At 38.9% G+C, this 17,784-nt stretch overlaps 1 pseudogene; it reads right to left on the reverse strand.

Moving 5' to 3' along the window:
* Positions 1 to 2,603: 2,603 nt before the first annotated feature.
* LOC100978705 (neurofibromin-like) lies at positions 2,604 to 16,668 on the reverse strand (annotated as a pseudogene).
* Between the last annotated feature and the right edge of the window lie 1,116 nt (positions 16,669 to 17,784).

A 17,784-nucleotide genomic window follows, 5' to 3' on the forward strand; every position in this document is an offset into this window, starting at 1 on the left:
CTAGTCTGTTTCAGAATGTCTAGAATGATTACGCAAAAAATGATCCTCATGACACAAGACATCTGCTATAATAAAATGTTTTCTCATGAAAATAAGGTCCATCAGGTACCTAACTAATGAATTCCTTTGTAATATAAACAAAATAAAAACACATAACTGAAAACCGTAGGGTATTTCCAATATAAATGTAAGAGGAAGTACTGTAAGAAAAGCTGAAAATTTAGTTGGAAGGGGAACTTAAGATAGCTAGATTATCAAAATAATTCACCTCTGACATTAACTTCAAGCCCCTTCCGATTCCAGGTGGTGGCTTTTTATCTAAAATCCCTGCTTCATACAGTGAGACAATGTCAGGATTCATAAATCTGAGGAACATGGCACTTCCTACTGCACTGATACTGTTCTGAGGGAAACGTTGGCTAACCACCTAAAAACAAGTTGAGAATTGAGTATAAGGTTTGAATTAAAACAGGGGCATGGGAACAAAGAGTTCAAAGGTCAAAATTTGCACACAAACTCTGAGTCAATCAGTCCTCATGAATGACACATTTCTATTTTTTCTTCTCCCAAAACATGAGAAAATAAAGTTTCCTCTCAATTCTAGTCTTGTATCATATTAAAGTACAATTTAGGTATCTCAGAGGAAAGAAAAACCTCATGGATGAGATGGGTAGAAGAAACCTGAAAACAGATCTTCACTGTATCATCACCTATACTGCAAGTTTGAGGAGTCATGAAAACAGACCAAATTTTCACACAAAGATGATCATAATTTATTAAGATTAACAGACATGAAAGTGTGGTCAACATTATAAGGTGAAACTAAATTTTCAACAGCACACCCCCAAAACATCCTATACCTGATAGTACATATTTATGTTTTGTTGTGTACCAGTTACAACTGAATTGAAGAAAAAAATGCTTGCTATAAAAAAACAAAATCTTAGATTCCTATTGAGGAAAAAAAACTTACTTACAAGTAATGTTATTGCCTGTTGCCAGCTTCCTTTATAACAACCTACCTATTATTTAAACCATGGAGGGATGGGAATTCTTGGGGACCTAAAAGAAAAAAGGATCTCAGCAGAACAGCGAACCCCTATGTCTACCTCAATGTATAATTCTGTCAAATAAAAATAATTTAAGAATTCAAGAAATGGTTCTCCAGCCTGAAAAGTAATGTGAACCCAATATTTAAAGTGGATTGATTTTCTCTTTATAAAACATTCTACATTAAGATAAAGTAAAAGGTACCTTAGACTGGGAAGAGTGCCATAAAATGGGTTCAGCCCCCATCCCTTCCCAGTGTCCCCTGCTTTAAATCATGTTATAGATGAAAATTATATTATTTTGGAATTTACATTTTTATATATACCATATATATTCATTTTTAAAGAACACTTAATGTAACATTTTAATCTCTACAGCTATTCTTGCTTAGTGTGGCTAACTGCTGTTTAAAGTAGCAGTGATTACAAAACTGTAGCATTCCACTCAATATTTTGTGATTCCAAGGATAAACCTTCCTTTCAAAGGATATTGGTATGGGGGACCCAGATTTACATGCAGAATATCACGTAACTATTTTTTGCACAATGCCTCAATAAATTAATATTTCCTGTCCTAAATTCACATGGCTGACTCCAGATTAACTCTGGAATCGGGATTATTTCACTTCATCCTGTTCAACGCAGTGCTTCATGAAGTCCACATTTTAAATGCATTCTTATCACTGCTTATAATCTCAAAATAGCTTTCCGTAATCTCTAATAGGAAGTTAGTAAAAATTAGATTTTAGAGAATAAAGTATTTGTAAGCGGTGAGGTGTAGCAATATAGTCCCACCTTCAGTTACACTACACACAGTTCAGGAAGCTTTCTTTATGTTACAGTGTTTATTGCATGAAGAACAACCTTAACCCTTCAATAAGGGGAAACTGGTGAAGGTGGGTAAATATAGCTGCTTTATTAGAATGGCTTTAAAACCTAAATACCATTTATTTTTAGCTGAAATATATAAATTTAGAATTAGATATAGAAGTTTTAGCTAAAACTATAAAAAGATAAAGAATTAAGAAAAAATTTGAGTGCTTCGACTATTCCAGTATAGTGTTCAACCTTCTGGGGATGAGGAACCTCTTTGAAATCTGATAAAGGTTAGAAAAATGGATGTATGCTTTCACACAAATTTCTTCACATAATTTTAGAATATTCATAGACCATCACTGCTACTGAGTGGTTCTCTTAAAACTCCCAAATTTTAATCTCAAAACAGACAATTCTCTGGTTGGGCATGGTGGCTCACGCCTGTAATCCCAGCATTCTGGGAGACTGAGGCTGGTGGATCAATTGAGGTTAGGAGTTCCAGACCAGCCTGGCAAACATGGTGAAACTCCATCTCTACTAAAAATAGAAAAATTAGCTGGACGTGGTGGTGCACGCCTGTAATCTCAGCTACTTGGGAGGCTGAGGCACGAGAATCACTTGAACCCAGGAGGTGGAGGTTGCGGTGAGCCATCGTGCCACTGCACTCCAGCCTGGGTGACAGAGCATGCAAGTGACTGTGTAAAGTGATATGTAAAGTCATGGAAAAAGGAAAGAGCCTTAACTAGTAACGGTCTGTGGAGGCAGAAGCCAAAGACATCCTTCTCCTGTCTGTCCCTGGATCTAAGGCAGATAAAAAGAAGGATAACTTAAAAAAAATTACAGATATCATTAAAGAAAAGCATATTTGTATATAACTTTTATAATTAAAAACAAATTTTAATGATCAAGAGGAGAAGTTATGAGGGCCTTGCTTCATGCAGTGTTAGCAAAAAAAAAAAAAGAGCACTTTTATGTGAAAAGATGATAAAACTGGTAGGATCCACTTCAAAGCTAACATGTTGCCCATCAGAGGATGTGATCACAATTCGTAATAAAGGATCCAGGAGTTTTTATAGATAAGTAGCACCATATACCTATAGAAATGCATGAGTAGGACTTTATTATGCCTGCTCCATACATTTTACCTTAAAAGAAGACAATCAGCTCTGCACATTCTGTACATAATCATTACTTGACATACCTCAGCACACACACACACACACACACACACAAAATGAATGATACAAACCTTGAAACAGAGTGTCATTATTTTACTGGCCAAACTGTTGCCTCAGAGGAGAGTCTGAATGGAGTCAGTCTGCCAATTCTACTTCTTTACAAAACATGTTCCAGAGCAGTTGGTAGAGTAAATGCCGAGAACCAAATAGAGTAACCAGAACTCAAGCCAGTTCATCCTGAGAACAAAACAAAATCAGGTTAGTGCATTTTTGTTCTCAGGTAGATAGCTGAAGAGTGGCAAAAACGTAAACCCAAAGTTGACAACTACTTGCTAAATTAAGGCAAAGGTGACTGATTAATATTTCTCCTGAGATTTATCTGCGTATATTGTTTATGATAGATGACTATATACGATGTCTACAATAGCTGTTAATTCCAAGGATTAACTGGTGAAAGCTATTAAGAGAGGCCTAGGCTTTACCAGGAGACAAAATCTCCAAGATTCAGTTCAAATTACATCACAAAATGAAAGAGAACAGAAACAGAAGATGACAGCGAATACTTTAGTTTGATTTGTACAAGCATTTGCACAGAGCAGAAATAAGACTGATGATCAGAAGAGTTCTACTCTTCTCATACAGTCAGGGGAACTCAGTGAATGCTGAACATAGACTAGGTAGAGACATGACAAAAAGAGAAAGACTATAGGATTTTTGAGAAATCAGGAAGAAAAGGAACTGGGTGTTCAGAACCCAGAGATCAGCCAGATTTACATACAAAGCAAGGGGGACAGGGATGAGGGCTGAAATTCCAATTACCTAAATGACATCCTTATAACTCCCTCTAGTAAAGCAGTTTGGGGTACACTCAAGAAAAATGATCTACTGGTAAATCACTGTTTAATCACAAGAAGAAATTTATAGAGAATAGGGGTAGCCATAAAAAGATGCCTCAATCCTCAAGTAGTAACAACAAGGGCCAGGATCATGGCCCATAGCTCTCTAATTCTTGCCTGGTCCCAGGATTACAATAATGTGATAGGTGAGATCTGGCCTAATAGAAAATTCCTTCTCAGAGTCATTTAATATAAAACTCAACAACAAATTAAAGCTACTTGAACTTAACTGATTCTTTATTTAAAAACTTACTGAGTATTTTCAGTGCTAATCATAGGTAGATCCTAATAAGATAATTCACAATAGTCACTTTCAAAACATTTGAACGTTTGTGAAGTAATTTTAGGCTTTAGGAAGATTTCAATGATTTGGGGCTGTTGCTAATCAATCAGTATAAAATTTCAGTTATACAAGGTAAGTTCTAGAGATCTGTGGTGCAGCATTGTGCCTACAGATAGCAATACTGTATTCTACACTTAAAAATATGTTAGAGGGTAGATCTCATGCTAGGCGTTCTCACCAAAATAAAATACCAGAGGAGAAGCATTTCAGGTGGTGGCAGCAGCAAGGGTGCTTAAGGCAGAAACAAGTCTAACAAGGAGGGACAGAAAGGTAGCTGGTGTGGCTTTGGTGAACAAGAAGGAAAATGGCATAAGATGATGTTAGAGAGGAGGCAGGGCCCAAATCAGGTGGAGCCTTGTAGGACAGGATAAGGAGTTTGAATTTTACTTTAAGTACAGGTGTAACAAATATCCTACAGCTTTAAGCAGAAACAAATCTACAATGACAGATTACCTTATTAGTTATACTTTACTATAAGTGAAACCATTTTTGGTACACTAAAAAGGAAATAGCCTTTTAACACTGGAAAGGAACCACCACCCTTCTCAACGTTTTCACATGTATTAGGAACGATGTGATTTGAGGAAAATTTTTCATTAAATTAAGAGAGAGACCTAATAGCCATATGATGTTTTCAGTGTTTAAAACAAACAATATCATAATATCAAATGCAAATACAGTGCTTACATTTTTAAAAATTGTGTAAGATATTATGGGGAAAAGAACAGCAAACTGGAGGTAGTAAACAGGCACAAATTGTGGATTCCAATTCCAGCGTTGCAACAACTGACTGAAATTAGGTTTAACTTAATTACCTTCTCAAATATATGAAGACAGCGGAGTAGATCAGTGATTTTTAATCAGTGTTTAAATGGAATTTTTCAGTGGGATGAAATGATATAGGACACTAGTCAGGTCTAGCAGTGCCAACCACTTCCCTACAGCTGAAAAGTCACCTAACTAAACATCTAAGATTTCTTCTGGCTCTAAAATTTTATCAATTCATTCAACAAACATTTATTGAACAAATATGTTCTGAAGGATTTGCTATGTGCCAGGCACTTTTCTTCCCCACTTACTCTATGCACTTACCCACTGAGAACAAGGAACCACACTGGCCAGAGCCATCGCTATAGGGAGCTCTCCTTGATCACCCATCACTGTGACCAGTTCCACCAATTGCTCAAACCCATCAGCCAATACCGTTTCTGAAGTGTGTCAAATTCTGTGCCTTGTTGAGGGATTTTCATCAGAACTTCCATAAATGTAGCTGTCTGGAGATCCTTGTAGTACCCTAAACCTGATGTGGACAAATGGATGCAAATTTACTAACATGGCCTTGCTGAAGTAATTTTTGCTTATCTTACAAGCCAGTTCTCTAGGCTGTGTATTTCTATATGAAACTTTCATTTGATCTCACCTATGGAGTGCATGAGACCACCGTCTATGCTGGCACTGAGTAAGTTTGACATTGCAAGGACTGCACAGTGCCTCCGTGATGCCAACCTCTGAGACATGCCACGTTTCCTGCCACCTGTTTGTGCACTTTCATCTTCAGCTTCACTGCAGTCACTCAAAAGGTTCATAAATAGTGTGAAGTATCTGAGAAATAAAAAGACTGACCTTTACATAGCAAAGGCCGTATCAACTAGAAAGCTAATCAGACATTCCAAAACAATCACATGTGCACGGTGTGACTGGCCCTGGATTAACTGCTTCTCTCCTCTCTCGGGATAATCAGCCAGGGTGACTCATTATGAAGCATGCTGTGTTGGGCATGATTATACCTGATATAGCCTAGCATACCTTTCATAACATAAGCATCAAATAGATGCAATGTTTCCTGGTAAATGTGTCATTTTTAATGTTTAGTATATAAAATTAGTGGTCCAAACAGCTTACACAATGTCACTTTTGTAAATGACTTAGTGAAGCAATCTGGGTTTTATTATAAGCAAAATTTCAGGGATCATATTATTTTCTTTAAAAATCATAAAACACAGTTATTTTCCTAATCCTAGTTCTGCATGGGGAACATTTCTTTGTTTTCTTTTTTGTTTTTTTGTTTTTGTTTTGTTTTGTCTTTGTGTGTGTGAGTGTGTGTGTGTGTGTGGCGGCGGGGGGCTTTATTTGCTTTTGCTTTGTGTTTTTTGGTGACTGAAATTTACTTAAGAAATAACTGTGTCCCCTTTGGCTTCCATCAATTCCACACCATCTCCTTCCTCAGGCTGCACAGGGAGACCAGCTAGAAGAGAAATTACTGCTTCCATGCTTGCCTGCTCCAAATCTCTGAAAAAAAAAATTAGAGACCATAAATCTTTCAGGTTATTTCACTTCCTCTCAAATAAACCTCTTATTAACAGATATAAACTTTAGGAACTACCTGTTTCATTAAACAAATTATTAGCACAACCCAAATAATTTGAATTAATATGCAGATCCCAGAATACAAAATCATCTCAAATGAGGAGAAGGCAATACTAACTTTCTACAAAGTAATCTTGGCAAAATGACTATCTTCAATCAGAAACATGTACAATTGGCCCTCTGTCTCAGCGAGTTCTGTATCCACGGATTCAACCAACCATGGATTGAAACTATTTAGGGGAAAAAAAAGTAGGGTTTCATCTGTACTCAACATGTACAGATTTTTCTTTGTCGTTATTCCCTAAACAATATGGTATAACAACTTGTATTTATATAACATTTATATTTATTAGATATTATAAGTAATCTAATGATAATTTAAAATATATGGGAGGATGTGCGTAGTTTATATGCAAATACTATGACATTTTGTATCAGGGACTTCAGTCTGTGGATTTTAGTGTTCATGGAAGTGAGATGTGGGCAGGAGTTTGGGGGGTGGTTCCTGGAACCAATTCCTGACAGATACTGAGAGACAACCATATTATAAAGCTAGGCTTGGTCAAAGAAACATATGTAAAGGCTTATTATACAGTCCATAGTGTTTAATCACTTTCTGATATGTGTCAATAAGTATTTATCATTAAAGCAGACTTAATTACACTTAATTACTTCCTTTTTTTTCTGTCTCTGGTGCCTGAATCAGGAAATCAATTATTTTTTAGAAAGACCAACACAATGAGTTCCTCAAATAATACCTTTTTCTATCTAATCATAACATAAATGCAATCTGAGGCTTTATGTACCTTATTTCCCAATAATGGTAGACTATTCTTCATAAACTGACAACACTAACTTCCCAAACATACCGCTCTCGCACATTTATTTTTACAGAAAGTCTATCAGTCAAAAAAAAGTAGTAATAAAAATTAGTATGTTTACATATTTCAACCACAAAAGTTTGACATCTAAAAAATTTAAATACACATAAAATACAAGTATAAAGCTGTAATGAAGTAATTATAATTCTTACAGGAAAACCCACTAATACTTGAAGGTCATTCTCTTTTTTACCTTGTAAGACATTTTACATCATCATCTGCTGCTTGGTTTGATGTTCCCATAACCCAGACTGTCAGATATTCTACAATCTTATTCCTATAGAATGGCGGAGGAAAGAGAAACAGCAAACAATTTTTTTGAAGCCACACACACACACACCTTTAATTGTGTAAGATTTCTTACAGTGCAAATAATTTGGCAGATAACCCAGGTGACATGACGACTTTATAAAAGAGATACTGATGTCACAGACGTAAAAGCCAGAAGGGAACAAGCAACGTGGATATTTAACCTCCAACATGGCCCTTATTTATGGTATCAAATTGGAAACAGAATCAAATTCTTAGCTCAAGTACAGCACAGTTTTAGAAAAAGGGAGGCTTGCCACAGGCACAAAGCTTACGGAAATTTGAGGAGAGACGTAGAGAAACACAAACATGTAAATTGCTCTCTTTTTATACCTTCCTTTCTACCAGTAACCAGGTATCTACTCTATTTCTGTACTTCATTCAACAAATTAAGATTTACAAGACCCTACATTGCTCTTTTGAGAACTCACCTAAATTTCATCTCTTGGCAAAGTAAGAGGTCATCTCTCCTTGCCATCGTTACTTCAACCAACTGATACAGTTTCGTTTTTATTTGAATTGCATGGACCATATTCCCAAGCACACGAACATACCTGTACAGACACAGAGACAATGAAAAAATTATCAGATATAGACAAAAGAGAAAGCATTCAAAATACTTTAGTCATCAAATAAAATGAACTAAATGTAAGTCTGAAAACAATATTTATTTTTATGAGAACGTACACACCTTCTGGTTACCTTATTGTCACACCCTAGTTTGTGTGCAGTAAAGAATGGCAAATTATTTTATCAATTACTACCAATATCAATGTGTAAGAGGTTTTTCTGATCTCTTTCAGTAGAACGCTTACCTGACCAGATATAACATCATTGGTTCAATGCTAGCTTGCCCTAGATGTTCACAGCTGCCTTCAGTATGATTATCTAGCAAGTTCTTCATTATAGCTATGGTTTGCTCTACAAATTGAGTGTTGGTATCCGTCAATAAAACCTATAGAAAGAACAAATATATTAATCATTTGCCATCAATGCCCAGAAGACAGACCTCTAGAGAGATGCAACCAACTGATCTAAACACACAAACACAGAAGTGCACCCACAGGCACACAGCCAAACAAGCATACAGATACATGCAGACACTCATACCCATACACAAGGCAGGTATACCCTCAGGCACACATACACGCCAGAGTTCCTAAGCAGCAAGCTGACCCCTACATTGAGATGACTCTTCTTTCTGCAATTTTTTGGCAATTTTTAAAAACTGTGAGCACCTCATTTAAATAATTGGAAAGAAAAAGCCTTCCTTATTTCAAACAAGGTGAAAAATAAAAAAGAGCACACTTTACCTGTCCTTGGGAGTCAAAAAACTTGCTGATGGCATTCTTCAGTTTGTTAAATAGCATCAGATAAAGAGCAGGACTCAATTCTAGACCCACCAGGTCTTTATCATTGGTCCGTATTTGAAGTCCCACTTCCTCAAGGTTACACAGCATTAAGGACAACAGCTGATCCATACATTTGCTGACAGGTGTACCTGCGTTTCCCTCTGAGGACATCACTGAAATCATGGAACCCTGACATTCACTGACTGGACCCATGGGTGGGCTATAGGTTGCCAGGCCAGAATTACTTCTCTGCTGGAGGCACACTCCCCCCCCAAGGGCACAAAGGAAGCCGGTCATGTTGATCCATTCCTGTAGGGAGTCTGTGTCAGACAAATCTGCGCATCCTCCTCCACTCAGATGGGACACTCGACTCCTAACAATGGTCATATGAAACTTTCAGCAGCCTAAACATGAAATTTTTGGGCAAAGCATGAATTAAACCTAAATTAGTTGAGACTTGACAAATTACTCTTTATCCAACATTTCTTCCGTGACAAAAGTACAAAAAATGTAAAAAACACATTAAAATCAACCCCAAAAATTACCATATACATTTTTAAAGAGCCACTGATTTATTTTTGTCATACACTAATATAATCGCCCAAGTATCAAATTTCTTTTAAAAAGCTTTGATTTCACATGGATGAACCTTGGAAACATTATGCTAAGTGAAAGAAGCTAATCACAAAAGCCCACATATTCTAAAATTCCATTTACAGAAAAGATCCAGCAGAGACAAATCTGCAGAGACAGAAAGTAGATTCATGGTTGCCTAGGGCTGGAGAAGCCGGGGGAAGAGAGACAAGAAAGTCCCGGGGAGGTGGGGTAGGGTGTTAGAGGCAGAAATAGCTAAAGGATACAGGGTTTTTTTTCCTCAATTGATGAAATTGTTCTAAAACGGACTGTGGTAATGGTTGCACAACTCTGGGAATATACTAAAAACAGCCACTGAATTGGATACTTTAAATGGGTGAATTGTATGGTATGTAATTATATATTAAACAGTTATACCCCCAAAAGCTTTCATTCTAAAGCTACATGTCCCCTCCAAATAAAGCTATTAGGTACACAATTTTGCTTCATAAAAACATAACATTTTTCTTATTGTAATTATGACAGAAAAAAAACATGGGGGAATAACCAGTTTTTATAAATCGCCTAATAATGAGAGGAATATGAACATTACAAACCAATTACACATAAACACCAACTCATCAATTTCCAGAGTAACAGATAATATAGTCAATAGTAATAGTTGAATGAACTGTCCACATTTTAAAATTTCATTTAATCTATGGGTTCAATCTTTTGCCCAAGACATTCCTTAATTAGAATACTTCACAAAATAGCAAAATGAATTGTTTCCATGTTTTTTTTCTCTACCTCTGTTGCTCCTTTTCTGAAAATTCTGTGAAACACCCTGATGAAGGGATAAAGAGCAAGAAAAGATAAAGAAATGGTCTCTGCAACAGTCTCTAGCAGTGCTGCCCAGTATTTCTGTGATGATGGAAACATTTTCTCTCTCTGCTGTCCAGACTGTCATATGTGGCTACTGGGTACTTGCAATGTGGCTACTATATGATTGAGGAACTAAATTGTATTTAATTTTCATTATGTTAAAATTTAAATAGTCACACGTAGCTAGTGGCTACCATATTACGAAGTACAGGTCTGGATAAACCACAACTAAATATCAGTCTTCAGACAACTATATGCTTACTTTACTGAGTGACTCGTGAAAGATTACCAAAGAGAAGGACATATATTTAGCAGATCAGTTAATAGACAAAAGGCAACTTTACAGACTTACCTGGCTATCATCCATTTTGGCTTTTGGATAGTTAAAGATTAGTTTTGTTGCTTGTTCCCATTTTGCATGTGTATCTTCCCAAGCCTAAAATGAAGGCAATTATCACTTGAAAGCAACTTTAAGTCTAGAGCTAAACGTCAATCAGCAATGGCCAAGTTTCAAACTTGATGTATAATAAGTACTCAGATATTACACTTCTAACGCGCACATATCTTGGATTTACTTCAAAAGCTATTCCTGATTACACATATGTAACAATAGGTTTCCAAAATTGAGGGTGGGCGCCTAGGAGGGGTGTTTCTCTTGCTAAGAGCACACCTCAGTGTTTCCTGCAGTGGGATGCTAAGTGCGCCTCAGCAGTGCCATCACTCTTTCTCAAGTGCTGCTGTTCCTAAGCAAATACAACAGCCAATCAAGTCACTGCACTTAGAGCCCTGCCTGCCAATGGAGAACCTCATAAGCCCTACCCAAAAGGCAGAGTAGGAGGAGCAGAGCAAATGCCTCAAATGATAAAGCCAAAAACTTCCTTTCACTAACCTCACAGGAAAGGTACTTATCTTAGACTCTACAATGTCCACAGCACAAAATAGCTATTCCCACCTATAATTTACTCAAAACATATGCCAATGTGCGTAAAACTTCACTATCTACAACTTAGGTGGAGTAAATTATATGATCACAACTGATAGTAACATATACTGCCAGTTATTTTTAAAACGTATAGCATATTAAAAACTCAGTGGGAGACTATTTCAAATGCTTTTTCTTTTCATCTTTGTTTCATTTCTTTGTTCAGAAAAGGATTTCAAGTAAGCTACTTGAATTTCCCCTGTAAACTTACAAAGTAGTAACCTTAAATACATTCTCACAATCAGATGTCACGTGTTTCAGGCAGGTTGAGTAAAAAAACCACTATTCACATTTACCTGTTGACATCACATTGCTGACAGAGGCAAACTCCATGAATGTGCTACAGTTGGGCAAGAGGTGATGCACTGACACTTCATCCACCCCACACCAGGTATCTGCTTCCTCACAGAGGTGGCGGAAACAGGACATGGCAACCAGAACAGCTTCACTGTCAGGGTTCCACAGAAACATGTACAGCGCCACACTTCTAGTTTGGTCTGCCCTTGTTGGCAAATCGGGGAAGGAGGGGCGGGGGCGGTTGCGCTTCATCCTGCTGCACTATCCTGAGAGTCAAAGTTGTAAGACATATATTTGCAACTTGGGTAATTTTATGTATAAAATCCAACAATGCAATAAACTGCATATGTGTGTGTGTGTGTGTGTCTCAGCATACAATAACTCACAAGAGTTTTCTCCTTTAATCATCACAGGAATTTTTCAAACCCTCAAATATCTTGTCCAAATGAGAAATGAGATTATCTGGACCAACATAAAGCTACTATCTGTCCAATTTCAAATCAAATAGGTATTATCCTATTCCAGATTCCAGAAACATAAACTGATTCTAATATAAACAGGTAAAACACCGTAACATAAATCTGCTGCAGTAATGATATAATGTACTTACCAGTCAATTAGAAATGACAAAAAAAGAAGTAGGCCGGGCATGGCGGCTCACGCCTGTAATCCCAGCACTTTGGGAGGCTGAGGTGGGCGGATCACGAGGTTGGGAGATGGAGACCATCCTGGGCTAACATGGTGAAACCCCGTCTCTACTAAAAACATAAAAAAACAATTAGCCGGCCGTGGTGTTGGGCACCTGTAGTCCCAGTTACTCAGGAGAGGCTGAGTCAGGAGAATGGTGTGAACCTGGGAGGCGGAACTTGCAGTGAGCGGAGATCGCGCCACTGCACTCCAGCCTGGGCGACAGAGTAAGACTCTGTCTCAAAAAAAAAAAAAAAAAAAAAAAAAAAAAAAAAAAGCAAGCCTAGGTTTTAAAGACCAATAAAATAGTAAACATGAACGAGGAAAAAAAGAAATGAGGAAACAGTTACAAACATAGATACTGAAGGTAATTATATGATAATATAGAAATAAAATACAACCTTTAATTGTACAAATAAAATATATAAATATTATATACAACTCTGCACTGATAAAATTGAAAAACATGTTTTCTAGAAAGAACAAACCATCAAAAGTGACTTTAAAAATAACAGAAATTCTTCAAAAAATTAAAAATAGAATAACCATATGATCCAGCAATTCCGCTTCTGGATATATATTCGGAAGAACGAAAGCAGGGCCTTGAAGTTATTTGCACACCCATGTTCACAGTAGCATTATTTATAATAGTCAAAAGGTGGAAACAACCGGAAAATCCATTGGCAGATACATTTAGATCAATAAAATGTTGGTATATACATACAATGGAATATCATTCAGCTTTCAAGAGGAAGGAAATCCTGACACGCTACAAGATGAATACTATTTCAGCCATAAAAAATGAAATCCTGCCTTTCAAGGCAACATGAATGGAACTGGAGGACATTATGCTAAGTAAAATAAGCCCATGTCAAAAAGACAAATGCTGTATGATTCCACTTATGTGACATAGTGAAATTCAGACAGAAAGTAGAAGGATGGTTGCAGGAGTTGCAGGTAGGGAAGAATGGAGAGCAGTTGAATAGATACAGAATTTGTTTTGCACGATGAAAAGGTTTTGGAGATTGGTTGCACAACACTGTGAAAGATGGCGCTACTAAACTGTGTACTTAAAAATGGCTAAGATGGTAAATTTTATGTTATGTGTATTCTACCGCATAAAAAATTTTAAAGAGAGACAGAAAAACTACATAGATCCATAAGGCAGCTCAAATAAAAGGTGATTAAAGAGTTATTTTAAATAGACAATAGGCTAGTTCTAGAAACAGCATAAGAAACCAGTAGCAGTACTTGACTTAGAAAGAAAAGTATAAACTGAAGGTCAAGAGGGAGTAGGAAGCTTACTTTTCCAATGAATTCCCTTCCTGATGTATAGTGAAAATTTCCATTATGTCAATTTATTTTTTCTTTAAAACTAATAAGTAAAAGTCAAAGGAAATCTTAAGAGCTTCTAAATTGATGATTTTACAATGAATTTCTATCTAATCAGATAATTTCTATTACTTAAATTATTCCAGACCATAGAAAAGAGTAATAGTTCCCAAATTCATATTCTAATTTAGCACAAATAAGTGTTAGAATAACTACTTTCAAAAGTGATAATGCATATTATGTTAAATATACACATGTTCTAAGAATCAGAAAGCTGAAACACTGGAAGGAAATGTTTTACTAAGTAGCTACCCAGTACATTTGCCAATAGCCAACCAAGTTTACCTCACACACACACAAATCAACATACTAAAAGTAAGGATTTCCAAACATATTTCCGCTCCAAATTTAAAGTGAAAGTTTAAATAACATATAAACCATCTGACTGGATACAATTCAGCCCTAAAGCTAGAGTTCAGGGCCCCTTATCTTTTGTTCATTATTAATTTTAAAATTTTTGATGTATTTATTAGTATTTATGAAGAACATAGTAACATTCCCATAGATATGCAGAGATCAAATCGAGGTAATTAGCATATCCATAATCTCATTAATCATTTCTTTGTGCTGGGAATATTCAACATCCTCCTCCTAACTCTTTGAAACTGTGTAACATATTGTTGTTAATTACAGTCATCTTACAGTGCTATACAACACTAGAACTTGCTCTTCCTATCTAGCTGTAATTTTGAAAACTTTAACAAATTGCTTTCTACCGTCCCTGCACCCTATGCTTCCCAGCCTGTAGTATTCTGTTCTACTTTTTACCTCTATGAGATCAACGTTTTTTTAGCTTCCACAAAGGAATGAGAACACACAGTACTTAATGTTCTGTCCCTGGCTTACTTCACTAAATATAATGTTCTCCAGTTCAATCCATGTGCCTCAAACTACAGGATTTCATTCTTGCTTATGGCTGAATAGTATTCCATTGTGTATGTATACCATATTTTCTTTATGCATGCATCTGTTGTTAGATACTTAGGATGATTCCATATCTTGGCTATTGTGAATAGTGCTGCAATAAACACGGGGGTGCAGATGTCTCGTCAATATACTGATTTCCTTTTCTTTGGATAAATGTCCAATAATATATTGTTGGACCACATAATAGTTCTATTTGCAGTTTTTTGAGGAACCTCCACACTCTTCTCCATAGTGGCTCTACTAGTTTACATTTCCACTAGCCACATTTAAGTGTTCACTTTTCTCCACATCTTTGCCAGCATTTGCTATTTTTTGTCTTTTTGATAGTAGCCATTCTAAGTGGGGTGAGATGACACCTCATTGTGGTTTTGATTTGCATTTCCCTGATGACTAGTGAGGTTGAGCTTTTTTGGAAAACATATTTGTTGGTCATGTGTCTGTCGTCTTTTAAGAAATATCTATTCAGGTCATTTGCCCATTTTTCAGTTGGATTCTTTTTTTTTTTTTTTTTTTGCTATTGAGATGTCAAGAGTTCCTTGTATATTCTGGATATTAATCCTCTGCTGGATACATACTTTGCAAATATTTTCTCCCATTCTGTAGGTTGTCTTTTCACTCTGCCAATTTCTTCCTTTGAATTAATATTAATTTTTTAAAGAAAAGTAACTTAAATGCTTGACAATATGGAATTAAAAATACAGTATCTTCAAGCTGGGTGCAGTGGTGCATGCTTATAGCTGCAGCTATCTGAAGGCTGAGGCAAAAGAGGATCGCGTAAGTCCAGAAGTTTTAGACCAGCCTGGGCAACATAACAGCAAGACTCAGTCTCTTTTTAAAAAATGGTATATTCAATTTGGGGAACATGCTACAAATCCTCAAAAAACGGGTACAGAAGAAACATACTGCAACACAATAGAAACCACATGAGAGACACCCACAGCTAGAATCATATGGAATGGGGAAAAATGGAAAGCTTTTCCTCTAAGATCTGGAGCATGATAAGGATGCCCACTGTCACCACTGTTATTTAACATAGTACTGGAAACCCTAGCTAAAACAATCAGTGCAGCCCCTGATACGGCCCCCAACCCACCCTGCCCCCTGCCACCAGCAGTGTAGCCCCCCGCAATAGCGCACCCAACACACCCAAACCGCCCCGCCTCCCCGAACCACGGGCATTGCAGCACCCCATAGCACCCTCAACCCGAAACCGCCACCCCTCCCAACAGCCGTGCAGTGCAGCCCTGGATAGGACACTTAGCCCACCTCACTGTTGCCAGCAATACAGTCTGGGATAGTTTCCCCAACTGGCTCCCCGCCGAGGGCAGTGCAGCCCTGGTTAGGGCCCCCAAACCACCCCCCGGTGCAGGCAGCACAGCCCAGATAGCACACCTAACCAGCCACCCAAGGCGGGCAGTGACGCCTGAGATAGGGCTCCCAACCCGTCCCAGGCCACGGGCTGTGCGGCCCTGGATAGCGCACTTACCCCGACGCCTTTCTACACTCTGGCCGGTTGCAGTGACCATCGCTGCCACCAACCGCAGCGGGCGAGGCAAGCCGGCGAGGTAAGCCAGCCAGGCAAGGCGAGGCAAGCCGGCGAGGTGGTGAGCCAGGGAGGCCAGCCACAGCCCGGTAGGCTGCAGCCTCCAGCGTGCAGTGGGTGGCACCTCCTACTCCAAGCTGGGAACGCAGCAGCTATGAAGTCAGACGCCGACGAGGCTGGAATAGTGCAACTCTCCCTCTTAACATGCTTTATATAGCGAGATTATAAGCTACATGTTCTGATTGGATGAGAGGAAAACACTAGGCCTACTCTGATTGGACTTTATTGTCACGTTCTGATTGGTTAGCCTAAGACTTGTTCTCACCCAATCAGAACATGAAAATAACGTCCAATCAGAGTAGGCATAGATGTTTCTCTCATCCAATCAGAACGTGAAGTCCGAGAACCAGGCCTGCACAACCCCCCAGTATATAAGGTATGCTAAGGGGGCGTCGCGCTATTGCAGGTTGTCGGGTGTTATCCTGTAGTTCTCCTGCAGAGTTTGGCGAAGGCGGCAGCAGTCTGCTGCTGCACGCTGGAGCCTGTGGCGCCAGGGCTTGCCTTGAATGGTGTGTGGTGGCAATGGAGAGAGGCAGCTGGCAGTGACAGCTGCTCCGTGCCTGGCTACAAGAAGGAAAGAAGGAGAAAGCACCTACCATAGGCTGGAGGCTAGAACCTGCAGGACTGTGGGTGGCCTCGCTGGCTCGCCTCCCTGGCTGGCCTCGCTGTGGTTGGTGGCAGCAACGGACACTGCAGCTGGCCAGTGCGTAGAAAAGCAATGGGGTAAGTACGCTATCCAGGGCTGCCCGTGGCGGGGGCTGGTTGGGGTATTATTCTGGGTGTCACTACTTTGGGTGTACTAGAGTGTTATTCTGGGTGTCACTGCTTTTAGGTGTGCTATGCGGGGCTGCACTGCCCTCAGCAGCAGGGGGGTGATGGGGGCGGGTTGGGGGCACTATCCTGGGCTGTATTGCTGGCAGCAGTAGGGCTGGTTGGGGGCGCTATTGGGTGCTGCACTGCCCGCGACAGGGGCCGGGTTGGGGCTGCTATTGTGGTTGCACTGCCGGCGGCGTGGTGGTGGGAGGACTGTGGTTAGGGCGCGGACTGGTGGGGGCGTTTACTGGTCGGGCTTCATTGCCGACAGCAGAGTGGGGATGCTATCTGGGGCTGCACTGCCCATGGTGGGGGCTTGGGGGCGCTATGTGGGGCCGCAATGTCCATGGCAGGGGATAGGTTAGAGGCAGTATCAGGTGCTACACTGCTGGTGGTGGGGCGGAGCAGCGGGGGGTGCCGGTAGGTGCTTGGAG

Source organism: Pan paniscus, chromosome 16, assembly GCF_029289425.2.
Source record: "Pan paniscus chromosome 16, NHGRI_mPanPan1-v2.0_pri, whole genome shotgun sequence".
In the NCBI taxonomy this organism is placed as follows: Eukaryota; Metazoa; Chordata; class Mammalia; order Primates; family Hominidae; genus Pan; species Pan paniscus.